This window comes from Lactuca virosa, chromosome 1, assembly GCF_052849685.1.
Source record: "Lactuca virosa cultivar CGN04683 chromosome 1, Lactuca_virosa_CGN04683_v6, whole genome shotgun sequence".
Taxonomy (NCBI): Eukaryota; Viridiplantae; Streptophyta; class Magnoliopsida; order Asterales; family Asteraceae; genus Lactuca; species Lactuca virosa.
The window spans coordinates 52,619,980-52,638,423 of NC_136426.1; the positions used below are offsets into that span (position 1 = coordinate 52,619,980).

At 39.7% G+C, this 18,444-nt stretch overlaps 1 pseudogene; it reads right to left on the reverse strand.

Moving 5' to 3' along the window:
* Positions 1–15,418: 15,418 nt before the first annotated feature.
* LOC145113934 (acetolactate synthase 1, chloroplastic-like) lies at positions 15,419–17,800 on the reverse strand (annotated as a pseudogene).
* Positions 17,801–18,444: the final 644 nt, after the last annotated feature.

Genomic DNA, 18,444 nt, shown 5'->3' on the forward strand with positions numbered 1-18,444 from the left:
GAGTGGTGGCGCTTGCAGAGGGGGTGAGAGGAGTTGGACGGTGGTCTAGGGTGGTCAGAGGTGGCAGAAGGTGGTGGTTTGTAGTTGCCGACGAAAAAATAAAAGGGAGAAGGGAGTGTTTATGTGAGGTTATGATCAAGACACGCAGTTGATCAAAGGTCCTATTTATACCAAAAATCAAATGGAAATGAGTGGTCTAAGATGGTGGTGATGTGTCGCGATCCCAGACGTCGGTCACAGGCCCGAAATCCAGCTTACGTAAAAATTTTCGAGTGCATAGGTTTGTAGTACTCGATGTATTGATTCGGAAAATGTAAAAATATCACCCTAACGAGTCCCGAAACTATGTGAATGGAACGTTTGAAAGTACGATAAAAGTGGCTCCCAAGTTGCCATGATTCGACTATTTTCTGCAAAATCGTCAGATTTTTGTGGAACAGAATAGTTAATAATTTAATCAGATACTAGATTATTTCCCGAGTCATAAAATGTTGCTAAAATTTTCTAATGACTTCCATAAGCCACCTAACGAATCGTTTGAAGATTCGTTAACGGGAAGTGGTTATTGCCCTGATTGACGCTTAAGAAATTTTGGGCAAAATATAATGAATACAATCTGTTTAGAAACTAGATTTTTGTACGATTGTAAGAAAACTGTCGGAATTTGAAATTCAACTCCTAGGGCACCTAACGAAGTGTTTGAAGTTTCGTTTTAGAGGGTTGGACTGATGAAGGCAACCCAAAATGACCATGCTACAATCGGGTCAAGTACATACCAGTTATAGTTATGAGCTTAGACACCAAATCCAACAGTCTCTCACTTGGATAAGTCTAATAACTATTACTGCTTATGCACTTCAGGATCTGACCTAGTCAGTGACACGTCCTTCAGATAAGTGATCATATACTCCTCTGTTCTCAAGATATCTATGCGGACAAACACATGGAACATTGTCATACTTATTGTCCTGCAATTTGTTTCCCGATTTCTGATTCGTCTGACATAGAACATAACTGAACACATCAATTTAGTTCTGAACGGGCCTGGCACATAAGTCAAAACATAATCATCGAGGGGCCCAAGATATCGCTTTTAATCCTCTTAGGATAAAAGGAACAGATAAACTTCGACATTATATGCTTGTACTGACTACTCGTTAAATCATGCACAACGACACGTTTTATAACATCAAGTTACTAATGCGTTTTCATGTCATCAATGCACAACCAACTTGTAGTCAACAACTCATATATCTTGGTTTGAATATTATATGATATTATCGTCTCACAATTACTCGTGATAAATTTCATGAAGTAATTCAGGTGAGCACGAGTTGAATCCAATACTCAAATCTTATTTCAGGAGCACTCATGAATGGTGTAGCAAACCTGTTGCTATGCCTAACTCCTTAGACAATCTTACAAGCCAAATCATGACAGTCTTATTTCATACTTACTTCCAACGTATGATCGACTGTGGATAGTTTGAATAATAATAATAATCATAATTTTATTATTCTGGAAGTCAAAACATGCAAAGTGAAACAATAGTAAATAATTGACACAAGACAGTAACTTTACTTATAAATAAAACTCCTTTTATTCATCATCAAATGTCAATTACAATTTAGCTATTATAAGTTTCGATTTATCTAATTACTAAAACTAATATCGTCCTCTAGCCCAATGCTCCTCGCATGCTGCAAGTGCTTAATCCTGGTCAGTCCTTTTGTAAGAGGATCTGTTGGGTTGTCCTCTGACGATATCCCCTTTATCACGAGGTGCCCTTCTTCTACCTGATGTCTTATGAAGTGGTATTTTCTGTCGATATGCCTGGATCTACCATGATCTCTCGGTTACTTGGTTAAGGCAACCGCACCTTCATTATCGTATAAAATCTCCATAGGCTCCTTTATGGATGGAATAACTCCAAGGTCTCCGATGAAGTTTTTTAACCATATCGCTTCCTTCGATGCTTCACTTGCTGCTATGTACTCTGATTCGCACGTTGAATCAACTACAGTTTCCTGCTTGGAACTTTTCCATGTCACTGCTCCTCCATTCAGGGTAAACACCCAGCCCGACTGAGAGCGGAAATTATCTCTGTCGGTTTGGAAGCGGGTGTCGCTATACCCTGTCACTCTCAAGTCATCACTCCCACCAAGGGTAAGGATCCAATCCTTAGACCTCCGCAGGTACTTAAGAATGTTCTTAACTGTAGTCCAATGAGCTTTACCAGGATTCCCTTGATATCTGCTGACCATGCTTAAAGCAAACGCCACATCAGGGCAAGTACAAGTCATAGCATACATGATCGAACCAACTGCGGAAGCATATGGTATATGACCCATTTCTGCTATTTCAGCCTCTATACTCGGACTCTGAGTCTTACTCAGTTTGGCATTGCATTGGATAGGTAAGTCACCTTTCTTGGAGTTCTCCATGCTGAAACGATTCAACACCTTGTCCAAGTAGGTACTTTGACTAAGTCCTATTAGCCTTTTACTCCTGTCTCTCAATATCCTTATCCCTAGGATATAAGCAGCTTCACCGAGGTCCTTCATAGAGAAACACTTCCCAAGCCAGGACTTAACCTCCTGCAAGGTTGGGATGTCGTTTCCTATGAGCAGTATGTCATCTACATACAACACCAGAAAGCTCACTATACTCCCACTAGCTTTGACATATACACATGACTCATCCTCGCTTCTCGAAAATCCAAACTATTTGACTTTCTCATCAAAACAAAGATTCCATCTGCGAGATGCTTGTTTCAATCCATAAATGGATTTCTCAAGCTTACATACTCTATTAGGGTACTTTGCATTGACAAAACCCTCTAGCTGACTCATGTAAACATCTTCAGCCAACTTTCCATTAAGGAAAGCGGTTTTGACATCCATTTGCCATATTTCATAATCATGAAATGCAACAATGGCCAACATAACCCTTATAGATTTAATCTTCGCTACTGGTGAGAAGGTCTCATCATAGTCAACTCCAGGAGTTGGAGTAAAGCCCTTCACAACCAGTCGCGCCTTATATGTGTGTACATTCCCATCCATGTCGGTCTTCTTCTTGAAGATCCATTTGCATCCGACTGTCTTTCGACCTGGTACATTGTCAACCAAGTTCCAAACTTGATTGTCATACATGGACTGAATCTCGCTGTCCATAGCCTCTTTCCATTTTGCAGACTCGGGGCCTGCCATGGCTTCCTTGTAGTTGTTAGGTTCATCCAAATTTACCAGTGTGCTATCAATGATAAATGTATCACCTTCAATAGTAATATGGAAACCATAAAACTCAGGTGTATTTCTAACTCTACTTGAACGCCTCAGTGGTAAGGACTCGTCAATTGGATCAACTGGAGTTTCCTCCTCGGGTTGATTGCTAGTGTTTGAGGTTCTTTTACCGCTTGACTCTTGAAGCTCTTCAAGGTCAATTTGCCTCCCACTGTTTCCTTGGCCTATGAGTTCTCTCTCGCGAAAGACTCCTCTCCTCGCAACGAAGACAACATTGTCACTCGGTCTGTAGAAGAGATATCCAAAGGATTTCTGTGGGTAGTCGATGAAAATACATCGCTCACTCCGAGGTTCAAGCTTGTCGTGAGTTTCTTTTCTCACAAAAGCCTCGCAACCCCAAACTTTGATGTGATCTAATGTGGGAACTTTCCCAGTCCACATCTCGTCAGGTTTTTTGGAAACCTTTTTGGTAGGGACTAGATTAAGGATATGGGTGGCAGTCTCTAAGGCATACCCCCAGAATGAGATAGGTAACGAAGCTCGACTCATCATGGAACGAACCATGTATAGGAAGGTTCTATTGCGCCTATCATCCACACCATTAAGCTGTGGTGTCCTAGGTGGCATCAATTGTGAAACAATTCCACATTCCTTAAGATAGTCAAAGAACTCGATACTAAGATACTCTCCTCCACGATCGGATGGCAGCATCTTTATCTTCCTGCCCAATTGATTATCCACTTCTTGCTTAAACTCTTTGAACTTTTCAAAGGTTTCCGACTTATGCTTGATTAAGTAGATATAGCCATACCTACTATAATCATCAGTGAAAGTCACATAGAAGCGGTTAGCATCCCTTGTGGTGGTTCTGAATGGTCCACACACATTAGTGTGTATGAGATCTAACTGACCTTCACCCCTTTCACAAGTACCAGTGAAGGGTGACTTGGTCATCTTTCCAAGTAAACAAGATTTGCAAGTATCATCCGACTTCAAGTCGAATGACTCCAAGACTCCATCCTTTTGGAGTTGGGTTATGCGCTTCTTGTTGACATGTCCAAGACGACAATGCCACAAGCATGCCTTGTCCAAAACATTGGACGAATCAATATTCAACACATTATTTCCTAGGTTATCTACAACCATCACAGTTTCATATATACCATTGCAAGGTAATGCTTCAAAATAAAATAGACCATTACAATAAGCATAAATACCACCATTTTCATTATTAAAAGAAAAGGTAAAACCTTGTTTATACAAATTGTGAAAGGAAATAATATTTCTCGCCATATCGGCCGAGTAACACCAATTATTCAAATCTAAATTTAAACAATTTCTAAGCAATTATGAATAAACTCCAATCTTGGTCACATGCGACACTTTCCTATTTCCCATGATTAAGTTTATCTTCCCATTCTCCGCATCCCTACTTCTTTTTAGTCCCTGCAAATCAGAACAAATGTGAATACCACAACCTGTATCAAGGACCCAAGAATTAGCATGTGATGAGTTATTAGATTGAATAGTGTAAATACCTGAAAAGGAGGGCTTGATCTTGCCATCCTTTATGTCTTGCAAGTACTTGGGGCAGCTTCGTTTCCAGTGCCCTTTTTCATGACAGTGGAAGCACTCTGCTTCCTTCGGATTTGAAGAGGGAATAGCATAACCAGCTTTGGTCCCACTTGAAGAGGATCCATCAAGAGACTTTCCCTTGTGGCTCTTGGAGGGAGCCTTCCTCTTCTTTCCCTTCCCATGTCCGACTGCCAGAACAGGGGTAGAAGTAGTAGTAGGAGTAGACACAACCGACTTGCCTTTAAGGTTGCTCTCTGCAGTCCTAAGAAGGCCTTAAAGCTTGCTAAGAGTGACCTCCTCCTTCTTCATATGATAAGTCATACGAAACTGATCATAACAAGGAGGTAAAGAGTGTAGAATAATATATATGGCCAACTCTTCATCAAAATTGACATTCAATTTAAGCAAGTGGTCCACGAATCTCTGCATCTTTTGCAAGTGGGCCGTGATGGGTTCACCATCCTTCATTTTGGTTGTGATCATGGAGGCAATGATCTCATACCTCTCCTGCCGAGCACTTTGATGGTATCTTTCCATCAAATCATGATACATTTCATAGGGGTAGTAGTCCTCATGGGACTTCTGCAGCTCAGCAGTCATGGTTGCAATCATTAGACACGACACCTTAGTCGCATCCCTCTCATGAGTAGTGTGTTCAGGAGTAGTAGTGGTGACATCAATCTCTTTGAGCTCTTCATCTAGGACATATTCTTCGTTGTAACGCCCGTGTTTCTAGGCTAGGCATTAATGATGATGTAATAGTCTAGGTTAACCTTTGTAACTCGTTTTGAAATAATAAGAATGTATTATTTGAGTATTATGTGTTTATTGCTTAATTTTGTGATTTAAATGAATTAAAGATAAAAATAAGCGATAAAATAAAATATTAGATAAGCCCGATATCTATACATGAAGTTGTAGTGGCCGTGGCAAGGTTTTCGAAAATATAAAGAATGCCGAAATCCGAGTTATAACGAAGAAGTTATGACCTATCGAAGTTTCGCGACAGAAACAATACGACACTGCATGACGTAAATAGTGAATTTACGATAGAGCGATATTTAGCCTTAGTAATCTAAACAAAAGTCATAGAATAAGTTAAACCGAGAGCGTGCATAAGAAGAACGTCTAAATCTGACTTCGTATGAGGAAGTTATGATTTTTCGAAGTTTCGACTTAGCGGTATGCAGCCCAAAGTTCGAATATGAGATCGAGTGATTTCTAGCCGAAACAATCTAAACGAGAATCGAAGATCTAGTCGATAGTAATGCAACGGTGAAAAGACAGACAGAAACGGACGTCAGATGAAGAAGTTATGAATTTCTAACGGAGTTTTCCTGTCCCGGCCTACTAAAAATAATATAATAAAAATTAAAATCAAAATTAGCCGACGGAGTCTAAACGAGAGTTGTAGAGCATAATCTCACCTACGCGTGGATATAAAGAACGTCGAAAACGGAGCTCATATGCGAAAGATAGGAATTTCTGAAGTTCGGGGCACGAACTTCCACCTGTGTCAGAGCTCACGACGTGAGCACAGTGTTCACGACGTGAGCAAGTGATGGACACCTTCCGGGGCAAGTGGCTATGACGAACGCAATGACATATTCGAGCTCACGATGTGAGCATAAGTGGATCACGACGTGAGCATAGTTTCTCAGTCGTTTCGAAGTTCAAGGGGCAGCCGGGTTTGGTTGTTCCCTTTTCACTCTCTCACTCTCTATACACTCTCTAGTCGTTTCGAAGTACCCTCGAAGCCCCGATATCAATCCGGACACCCGAAGCAAGTCCCGAAGCACTGAAGATCCCGAGAAGAAAAGAGTTTTTGATCCGAAGCTCTGCCCGCGAGAAGCCCGGTGTGTGAAGATATCCCGGTTTCACTGAAGAATACTACTCGAAGAGCCGTAGTGCTGTCCGATAATCTTCTTATCAAGTGAGTGCATAGTCCCTTTCATATACACGATTTTAATACAAGTATTGATGAACGTATTAGATATATGATATGAGTAAGTGTGTAGTTATTTTCTATAATACACATATATGAATTATACTCTATGAAATACGTGCTATGTGATTATATACTATTTGTTATGTGGTATGAGTATTGAATGAATATGTTATACAGGTTTTTAAGCTGTATATAAACAAGTATATTTTATCTACAAATATCTTGGGTAGAACATGGGTAGATAGTGATGTGTGATGAAATAAAAATGATGAGAGGCCTCGATGTTGTTGTTGATCTAGTCATCTAGCGGAGTATGGATGACGACCACGAACTCTTTCTAGACTATCCAGTGGAATGCTGGCAGGTTCATAACCTGTAGGTGTTGTGAACGATGTGTTCACCGATGTACTCTATCCCCCTCATGGTTGCCTTTAGGACATCTATTGTTGAGGAAACCCCTTTGCAGTAATGTCCATCCCGATGAAAAATCCTAGACTAGGTCCCTTGTGATAGTTGTTGTTTTAGGGACGTAAAGTGAGGATAACGGGAATGGGTAATCGGGTTATTGTTGGTTGGTGAAATTAAATATAATTATTTATTGTGGGTTGAAAACCCAATATGCTCACCAGGCTCCCAAGCCTGACCCACTCAGTTTTATTTGTATTACAGGTAGTGGCGCGAGAGCATAAGATGGATGAATCATCAAGTTATTTTATTTATAGGCCTATAGTTGTAAATAACCGTTGTAAGGCCTATAATGTGCCGTTTATGCTTTTGGTCTGTATCGGAACATGACATCCCGAGTTTTGTTATATATGAAAATACATTTCTTTAAGAAATGCTTTGATAAATTTTATTTTATCGTATTTAGTTTTGGGAACAAATTCCGCAACTCTTTTAATCAAAGGATTACTCTGAAATTATTTTAAAAGCATAAATTAAATTGGTCTTTTCTGGCCGTGATTTTGGGGATGTCACATTCGTCCTCATAACGAATAGCCATCCTGATGTTTCGAATCTAATCATTGAAGTTCGAGCCATCGAAAATGACCCTCCCACATAGGTTCATGAGGGAGAAAGAGTCTGAAGGGATTGGGTTGGAAGCATTGTTTGGGATAGACATCTGTAAAAGAAGAAGAACAAAGTTTAGTTTGGATAATAATCCTTAATATTACACCCAACATGAAATATTAAGGCTAGGACCCAACACAATATTCTACAATTGCGAAGAGGTATGCCGTAATCCAATTGAAAATATTTAAATGTAGGTAAATGACGATTTACCAATTTCCACCATGAAAAACGAAATAGATTATTAAGTTTTAATTGGATTTGAAATTCCTAGATCTTTGAGATTCATTGAACGTTTTCAATGTCATGTTTAAATCTCGATTGTGCCCTTCAAGTTTGTGACTGGGATGCCGAAGATCACAAACAAGGAGTGAATAGCCATAGCTTGGTACACCCAATGTTACAAATCACCTAATCAATGTTCCAGTTAACCACACACGCTCCATTGATCTATGATTAACACCAAGTTACCCTTTGCCACACATTGTCAGTCCCAGATTAGTGTGCCGGTTAACCACACACGCTCCACTAACGACTTAACAAGGTGCAAAGTGTAATTTCATGGATTAGCACCATTTCACATTTTTTCTCAAGTAACTAAGATTGGGAATTTAATAAAAGTTTAGTTACTTTATATTTTTATCATTATACTTTTAATGAGGGAGAATTAATGTCCTATCCTACCCGTTCGGCTAACGACCCTCCACCAATCAAGGAAGCGGTGGGTGAGAGTGGACACCCATTAAAATACCATTTTATAGGCAAGTAACCTTATACCCCCCTTATAGACCGACTTCGTGAATGAGGCCTACTAACGGTAAGACCGACTTTTTCTTATACATATATATATATATATATATATATATATATATATATATATATATATATTATTAAACTTGTAATATTATAAAGTATAAGGGTTGAATTTTAACTTTTAAAACTCTAGGGTTTGGAATTAAAGTTTCATTTAATGAGACTTTGCAAATTCCAAAACATGAGGGCAAGTTTTGAAACTTGTCAAAACTCTTCACATTCATAACCTATGAGTTTAATTTGATTTTAATGAAGAGACCTTTCATCTTCCATAACTTGAGGACAAGTTATGGAGTTCATTAAAATGCATTTAGATCATTATTCTAACAACTAAAATTATTACATAATCTATGATCTAACTAAACTCATAATCAAGATAATTTCTAGTCAACAATTTGAAAGCAATTTTGTTTATCATATAAAAACAACAATTATTTTAAAACTTTGACAATTATCTTATGGTTGGATGAGTACAAGCACTACCATATCATAAAAACCATTTCCAATGATCCAAAATAGTTTGTGGACTCGAAATTCTGCAAACCAGGCCAAGAAACTCGAAATTCTGCACACAAAGCCTTCAACTCGTCGAGTACATGAACTAGACTCGGCGAGTTGCTTTGTTACTGAGTGGACTCGTCGAGTATGTTCATGTACTCGGCAAGTTCACTAGTCAGAGGCAAAAATTTCGACTTTTTCAGCTTTGAAATACTAGTAAGCATCAAATATAATAGAAAACAAACGTAGGCTCTAATACCACTGTTGGGTTTTGAGCACTATAACACTCATATGGTGTACATGCAACCCTAAATGCTTTGGATCTATGTTTTCTCTATTTGTAACACCTTGAATTTAGAAGGCTTGGAAAGAGAAGGAAGTCTCTTTTGAGGAGTGACTCGTCGAGTAGATGGGTGACTCGACGAGTTGGGACGCGATTTGGTCGCGAGTTTAGTGACCTACTCGACGAGTCAGAAGACTGACTCGGCGAGTTGGCCAGGTTTTGGGAAAACCCTAAATGCGGGACTTGTACCCTATTTAAGCAGCTCATTCTCTTTCTATCAGCCTCATTTGTAGCACCCATTGTCCAGAAGCTATCCCACGAAACCCTAGTGCTCCCTTTGAGTGTGTGAGCCATTATTGAAGGATTTCGAGTGTTCTTGGAGTCTAGAAGAAGAAGAAGAAGGAGTTGAGGGTTCAAGAGGAAGGTGGTGGATCCAGAAGATTCATCTCATTTGCTGCTCATTTTGGTAATCAAGTTCCTTCCTTGCCTTGTTATTTGTTAGATCTCTTCATGTCCCTCTTTATGAAATATTGGACCAAGATTGATGCTTTGTGGGATTTGGACGTCCCCAGGCTGGATCCCTTCAGATCTAGAGGTGTTTGGAGAAAGGAAAGCATAAAGGTGGGAGCTTTATGCCCCTAAGACTCCCCATGCAAGGTTTAAGGGGTTGTTTTGGCCTTTTAATCAAAAAGGGCCATGCATGGGTGCAAAGGTGGTGACTTTGTGTGATATCCTAACCCCTAGAGGCTAGATATGGATCTTGGATGCATTGAGCTTGTCTGAAATCGTCTGATTAGGGTTGGACATAGAGGGACTCGGCGAGTCCGTTCTAGGACTCGGCGAGTCGGACCAGTTTCTTGCCCCGAAACCCTTCTGCTAAGGGTATGAGTTGAGTTGGTTAGGGACTCAGCCAGCCTGAGTCCATAATGGTCTTGATGATCACCGTACTCGACGAGTTCAAGGAGAAACTCGGCGAGTCCGGGGCAATCTCTTTAGTTATGAAGGCGGACTCGACGAGTTGTTCATACAACTCGGCGAGTCATGGTCTAGACATTCATGGGATGATGATGAACTCGACGAGTTCAAGGATGAACTCGGCGAGTCGGTTGAAGTTAGTCCCGAGTGTATGGTTGAAGGAGGACTCGTTGAGTTGTTGCTAGATTCGACGTGTAGAGTCGGGGTTGTTTTGGAATTGGAGGACTAAGGACTCGACGATTTGGTATAACAACTCGGCGAGTCGAGTCAACGGGAAATTGACTTTGACCAAGTTTGACCAGGGTTGACTTTTAGACTATTGTGGTCTGAATGTTGTTTTGGGTATTGATAGTTCGGGAAGCCGAGGGATCAGCGGTTCAGAAGTGCCGGTTAGCAGTCAAAAGTGTTCAGCAAGTCTTCAGCGGTGCAAGGTGAGTTTCCCTTTGTGTGGATGGGTCTACGGCCACAATGTCGGCCCATGTAGTTATGAGTAGGAAGACCCGGGGGTTAGCCCTAGGCACAGTATGCTAGTATGACATTCGGGACTAAGGTCCAATGTTAGCGGGCGGGTGCCCAAGGAATGGTTTGTATGATAGTTATACTTGTTGTCTGTGTGATACATGTATGTGCCTGGTAGGGAGGTGAGTGTGGGCGAGGTCCCGTATCTCACCAATAGCAGAGTGTGGACGGTGTTCCATACCTCATTAGCAGCAGAGCAGGGGTGTGACATCCCCATTTTCACGGCCAGAAAAGACCGATTTTGTTTATGCTTTATAAAAATCAGAGTACTTCTTTTAATAAAAATCTTGCGGAATTTGTTCCCAGAAAAACATGATAAATACGTTATCAAAGAATTTCCGAAGAAATGTATTTTTATTCATTTTAAAACATTTGGGATGTCATCGTTAATACAGAAACATAAGCATAAACAGAACTTACATTCATTTACACTAGTGATCTACATCTCTTTTAAATCTCTCAGTGTAATGTAACTTCATATCGACACCTGTGATACAAATAAACTGAGTGGGTCAGGTTGGGAAACCTGGTGAGTACATAGGGTTTTCAACCCACAATAATATAATTATTATGTTTAAACATCAAACAATCAACCCAATTACCCATCCCCATTATCTTCTTTACTCTTAAGGATCTACCCTAAGAATCAATTATTCCTCGTTCATTCATTCCTAAGGATCATCCTAAGGAATCGGCACGAAGTCCATCGTTTTCAATGACACAGCTGTCACGCACAGCTGCTAGTTCTATCACTTAGGCGCAGCTGCCAGAATTGTGACATTCTATGTGAGGCGCATCTACCAGTATTGTCCTTCGAGCACAGCTGCTAGGGTTATCTCGTTTATTGACAGTATCGTTTTTGAGAGTCCACTCGCAATACATGTCAATGGGTTTTTAGAGTACACCGGTGAACACATCGTTCACAACACCTACAGGTTGCGAGCCTGCCAGTGTTCCACTGGACTGTCTAGAATAGTCCGTGGTTGTCATCCATACTCTGCTAGATGACGGGGCCATCATTTGGGAAAGGCTTCTCACATCGTCCACCTCTCACACTTACCTCGTGGTCTATAACACCTCTCAACTCATCATCCAACTCATATTCCATCTATTACATCTACCCATGTTTTACCCAACATATTCTCGTAGATATATATATATATATATATATATATATATATATATATATATATATATATATATATATATACAGTTTAAATCATTTAAAACATGTATAAAATCGTTCATCCAGCATAGATAGCAAGTATACAGATAATATGTACACATAGCACGTAATTTATTTAAAATACTTCATATCTATGTGTAAGATGAAAGTAACTATGCACTCACTTGAAAAGGTGGTGAATCCGAACTCAGACAGCGTTTCGCTTCTTAAAAATAATTTCCTTCGACGAAACCTAATATTATTACCACTAGAATTTAGTCTATTATTCGCCGAGACTAATTAATAGTCTAGCTATTATTACTATTATATAAGCGTTAAACAATACTTATATAACCCATAATAATAGCCCAAGTACTTATTATAAGTTCCTAATAACGCTACTATAATTAAATAAACGATATATTAAAAATAGCGTAGGCGTAGCTCACTTACAGCGGGTTTTATAGAAAACCGGGCTTTGCTTGGAGCAGCATTCCCGAGTCGAAAAGCTCTTCTTCTCGGAGCCTTCGAGCACTCCGGGGCTTCCACCTCGTGCTAGGGAGGTTCCCTAGGCTTTTCGGGGGGTTTCGGGGCTAGAGAGAGTAAAGAGAAGAAAGAATGAGAAAGGTGTGAAGAAAATGAGGGTGGGAGAGGTTCTATTTATACGGTGAAAAATGGCTAAACTTGGTGTCACATGTCACCATCTAGTGGCAAGACTTGGGGAGAAAGCAATGGCCAAGATTGTGCCACATCACCCATTTTCGCACAGCACACTTCCGACTTCTAAAATCCGTAACTTTCACATACAACCTCCATTTTTGACGTTCTTTATATCCACGCGTAGGTAAAAATAAGATCTACAACTTTCATTTTGACTCCGTCGGCTAATTCTCGACCGATCTTAAATTTAACAGTACGAGGAGATTATACTGTTAAATGTCCGCGTAAAATTCATAACTTCTACATACGGACTCTGTTTTCGTCTGTATTTATACCGTTGAGTTCCTATTAATGAGATCTTCAATTCTCATTTAGGTCACGTAGGCCAAAAACCGCTCGATCTAAAATTCGAGTTCCGGGTCGTGCACTGCTATGTCAAATCTTAGAAAATTCGTAACTTCCTCATACGAAGTCAGATTTGGGCGTTCTTTTTTGTATGTTCTCAGTTTAACGTATACTACAACTTTTGTTAAGATTTCTAAGGCTAAAAAGTCATTTATCAAAAATTCACTATTTACGTCTCCCGGTGTCGTGCCGGTTTTGCCGTAAAACTTCGACGGGCCATAACTTCTTCGTTATAACTCGGATTTCGGCGTTCTTCATATGTACGGAACCCTTGAGACATATTCTACAACTTGGTTAAAATTATTTATTCTAAATAATCTTTTGTCGAAAAGTCGTTTTCGACCCCTATTATCTCTAAATTGACTAGCCCGGATCTGCGGGCGTTACAAGGGGCGAGGCCCAAGTTAGGAAAAGAGTGAGTGTGGGCTGGGCCCGTATCTCACTATCAGTAGGAGCGTGGACGGGGTTCCATGATTCATCAGTAGCAGGACAGGGGCGAGGCCCAAGATAGGCGAGGCCTTAGTATAGTAATCCAGTAGAGTATGTTAGTTATGTGTTGTGATATGATTGTATGCTAGTATATGTTAGCGGGCGGGGACCGGAGACAGGCGGTGCCTAAGGAAAACAGATCTGTACGCCGAGCGGGGCTCGAAGCCAGGCGGGGCCTGGTGACGGACGGGGTCCGATAGCGGGCGAGGCCCAATGCAGCGGGCGGGAGCCCATTATATGGTTATGTGCTCAGGATTACATATGGATCAGTAGATGTGTATGGTATGTGGTAGGTTGGGGAACTCACTAAGCTTCGTGCTTACAGTTTATAGTTTTGGTTTCAGGTACCTCTTCAGCGAAGGGGAAGGAGCTGGCGCGGTAGCAGCACATCATGCACACTCGCATTGATTTTCCGCACTTGAGATATTCTGGGATTGTACTCTGACATGATACTATTTTATGACTGGGGTTTTCAGACATGATATATGGATTTACGGAATGATATCTTTTATGTGGTTTTCTTATGAATGCTTTTATAATCAGTTAATTAAAATGAAATTTTTGGACCCGATTTTTGGGATGTTACACTATTATACATGCATATTTTCAATTTTTCCAAAGCATTGTCCTAACTAGCATACAAATTTCCAATTGAATAAAACATCTAGATAGATGACATACCTTTTGAAGGACTTGTAGTTCTTGACCTTTGAAAGCTTGAGCACCTCGAGTGTGATGCCTCTAATGGTTCACAAACACCAATATGCAAGAGGATGATTTAAGAGAATAATCTATTTATCTCAAAGAGAAGAGGCAACCAATTTTGGTTTATGGATAGTTCTATTTATAGTGTTGGACATGCTAGGGTTACACTTGGTAAACCCTAATAACCCATGACTTTCCACATTCTCATGCTCCATGGGTTTATCCTCCATGGACTATCCATGGATTAATTTAGCCCATAATCATGGATCATTAGCCCACACTACAAGAATGATTGATTTACATAATCAATCCCCATATATTTAATTAGTCTCTTTTGATCACAAAATTAATAAATTAATTGTTGATCAATACTAATTAAATAATTCTGTATTAATATATTATACTTGTAAATATTAATAAACCATAAATAACCTTATTCTAAAAAATCATCCTATCAAATTGCACTGGTGAAGGCAACTAAAAATAACCATGCTACAATCGGATCAAGTACATACCAGTTATAGTTATGGGCTTAGACACCAAATCCAATACTTTGTGTCCTCGTGTTCGTAATAACATGTACTATTTGATTATTGTAACCTTTATACTAAAAATATGATTTATATGTATTTGATTTTAATAGTTCGTTTTGAGCCCTTTTTTGTGTGCAACGACCAATTTCCACTTTTCGCATATATATTCGGAATAGTGTTGACATGTAGTTTCGTATTAGGTTATTATTCATAGCAAATGAGGTTTAATTTGCATATTTATATAAAAACACATTTTAACGTCATTGTTTGTGTTCGATGCTAAATATTTACTTGTCTGAATTCTTCCCGGTTTGAGGATTCAACTTACTTTTCTTATATATTTTAAAGTATTATAACATATTTTCGTAAAAAAAATCATCAAATACGTTACATCAAGCCAATTATATTGATGAGATTGACAACCATCGACTTATTTTGACTATTGTCACATTATCTAATCAAATCTCTTATTTGACAACAAGCTTTTATAACATATCAATTATCACATGCAAAATGCAAATACATGTCTGAATCCTAATATTTTCTTCTACCATTCGGTAATCACATCCATGAAAGTTCCTCCACTGGGGATCACTGGCAAAACATATTCTTGATGCGAAATGGCAACATCTAACAAGTAAGGCCCTGGTGTATCCAACATATCCTTAATGGCAGATCGAACTTTCTCTTTTTTGGTCACCCTCGCCGCTGGGATATCGCATGCCTCTGCAAACTTCACCATATCTGGGAAGATCTCGGATTCTTTCATTGGGTTTCCTAAGTACGTGTGTGCCCTATGTCTCTTAAACAAAATATCCTCCCACTGAACCGACATGCCCAAATATTGGTTGTTAAGCAGCATGATCTTCACCGGCAGATTTTCGGCACGAATGGTGGCAAGTTCTTGAAGATTCATCATGAAGCTTCCATCGCCATCAATATCAACGACGACTGCATCTGGCTTTGCGAGAGATGCTCCCATTGCGGCAGGCAGTCCGAATCACATAGCCCCTTGCCCACCGGAGGTTAGCCATTGTCGAGGTTTATCGTACTTGTAAAACTGGGCAGCCCACATCTGATGTTGCCCTACACCAGTAGTTATGATCGCATTACCTCCTATTAACTCTTCTAGAAGTTGGATTGCATACTGAGGGGGAATTACATCGCCAAATGTTTCAAACGTCAATGGGTGACTCGTTTTTTGCTCATTTAGTTCGTGGATCCATGAAGAGAAATCAAGATCAAGATTTCTTTTTTCATATTTGTCCTCCAATATCGTGTTGAGTCCCTGTAAAATGAGCTTGATATCCCCACAAATTGATAAATTGGGTTGCTTATTCTTCCCTAATTCTGCAGGATCGATGTCGATATGGACGATTTTTGCTCTGCTAGCAAAAGCTTCGACCTTTCCTATTACATGATCATCAAACCTAACCCCAAACGCGAGCAATAAGTCGCTTTTATCAACAACATAATTTGCATAATAATTACCATACGAACCGAGCATTTGAAGCGATAGATCGTCAGAACCTGGGAATGATCCAAGTCCCATTAAAGTACTTGCGACTATAATCCTAGTAAGCTCAACAAACGGACGAAGCTCATCACTTGAATTCAAACAACCACCACCCACATACAAAACATGTTTCTTTGATTCCCATATGAACCTCAAAACATGTTCTAAACAGGACTTGTTTACTGGACTCGGTAACATAGATGTAGTCAACCTTATAGGTTGATCCCAGTTAGGCACTACTAATTCTCGCGATATGTCATGTGGAATATCAATTAAAACAGTTCGAGGGATAATATATATATTCCCTATAATATAAGATACGAACCATGCAATATCAATCTCAATATCTCATTTCTTGTTCAACAATGGCGATATGTGCATCACACCAAACTTCCATATCCTCCAAATCACCATCTTTCATTCCATCATTTCAGTCAAGTACTACAATACTCTTCTTCTCTCTATCCAACTTCTCCAATAATTTCCGTCAACAAACACGGTTCCCTCACATGCACATCCACACCACCACCATGTCTCACCGGTACCAGACTCGCTCTGCCATTAACCAACCAAGAAAAGGTTCGGATATCCTGGTGGAAGCCCTTGAGCGCGAAGGCGTCACCCATGTCTTTGCCTATCCAGGAGGCTCCACCATAGACATCCATCAATCCTTAACCCACTCATCCATCATCCGCACCATCCTACCACGTCATGAGCAGGGTGGAGTGTTTGCTACAGAAGGTTGATCCGAGTTTAGCAAGAAAGAAAGCCTTATGAACAATTCGAGGGATATATTTTGCGTTCCTGACTTGGTAATTATGCTTAGTAATAAGACAAGTCAACTCAACAATGGGTGCTTCTTGGAAGGCATCAGTGCCCATTAATTTTCGTGGAACTTGGCCAGTAATGGCAACCAATGGGACACTATCGTGCATAGCATCTGCGATTCCAGTCACAAGATTTGTAGCTCCAGGACCTGATGTTGCGATATAGACGCCAGGGAAACCGGAGGCACGAGCATAGCCTTCTGCAGCAAACACTCCACCCTGCTCATGACGTGGCAGGATGGTACGGATGATGGATGAGTGGGTTAAGGATTGATGGATGTCTATGGTGGAGCCTCCTGGATAGGCAAAGACATGGGTGACGCCTTCGCGCTCAAGGGCTTCCACCAGGATATCCGAACCTTTTCTTGGTTGGTTAATGGCAGAGCGAGTCTGGTACCGGTGAGACATGGTGGTGGTGTGGATGTGCATGTGAGGGAACCGTGTTTGTTGACGGAAATTATTGGAGAAGCTGGATAGAGAGAAGAAGAGTATTGTAGTACTTGACTGAAATGATGGAATGAAAGATGGTGATTTGGAGGATATGGAAGTTGGGTGTGATGCACATATCGCCATTGTTGAACAAGAAATGAGATATTGAGATTAATATTGCATGGTTCGTATCTTATATATATATATATATATATATATATATATATATATATATATATATATATATATATATATATATATATAGTAGTAGTAGTAGTAATGGGGTTGGAGGCAATGTTAATTAGGGGAGGAAATTGACGTCCCAAGAGGGATCATTAAAAATGGTAATTGGGGGAGGAAATTGACGTCTCAAAATGGATCATTAAAAAAGCTTTCCTAGGAACTAGGTTGTATATAATTAGAAAGTTTAGTACATCATTCGATGAAGATATGTTTACGCCTATTTATCTATAAAAGTAACGAACATTATTTTTTTTTGTTTCTATTTAGTTAAATTAACATATACAAATAAACACCATTTCACTACAAGAAATTAATATGGATGGTATCTCTGCTATTACCCGTATTTCCGCTATAAGAAATATGGTGTCGTCAGTCATTACTGCCCCATTCTCATGATTTGTGTGCTTTGTTCATGCATTTGATCTAGTCCCGATAAATTACCGTCATTTACATACACCCTAATCACATAAAAGAATATTAAAATATATTTATATTGCAATAAAATTAACTAAAAATAAAAATAAAAATACTTACATTCCCTAAAA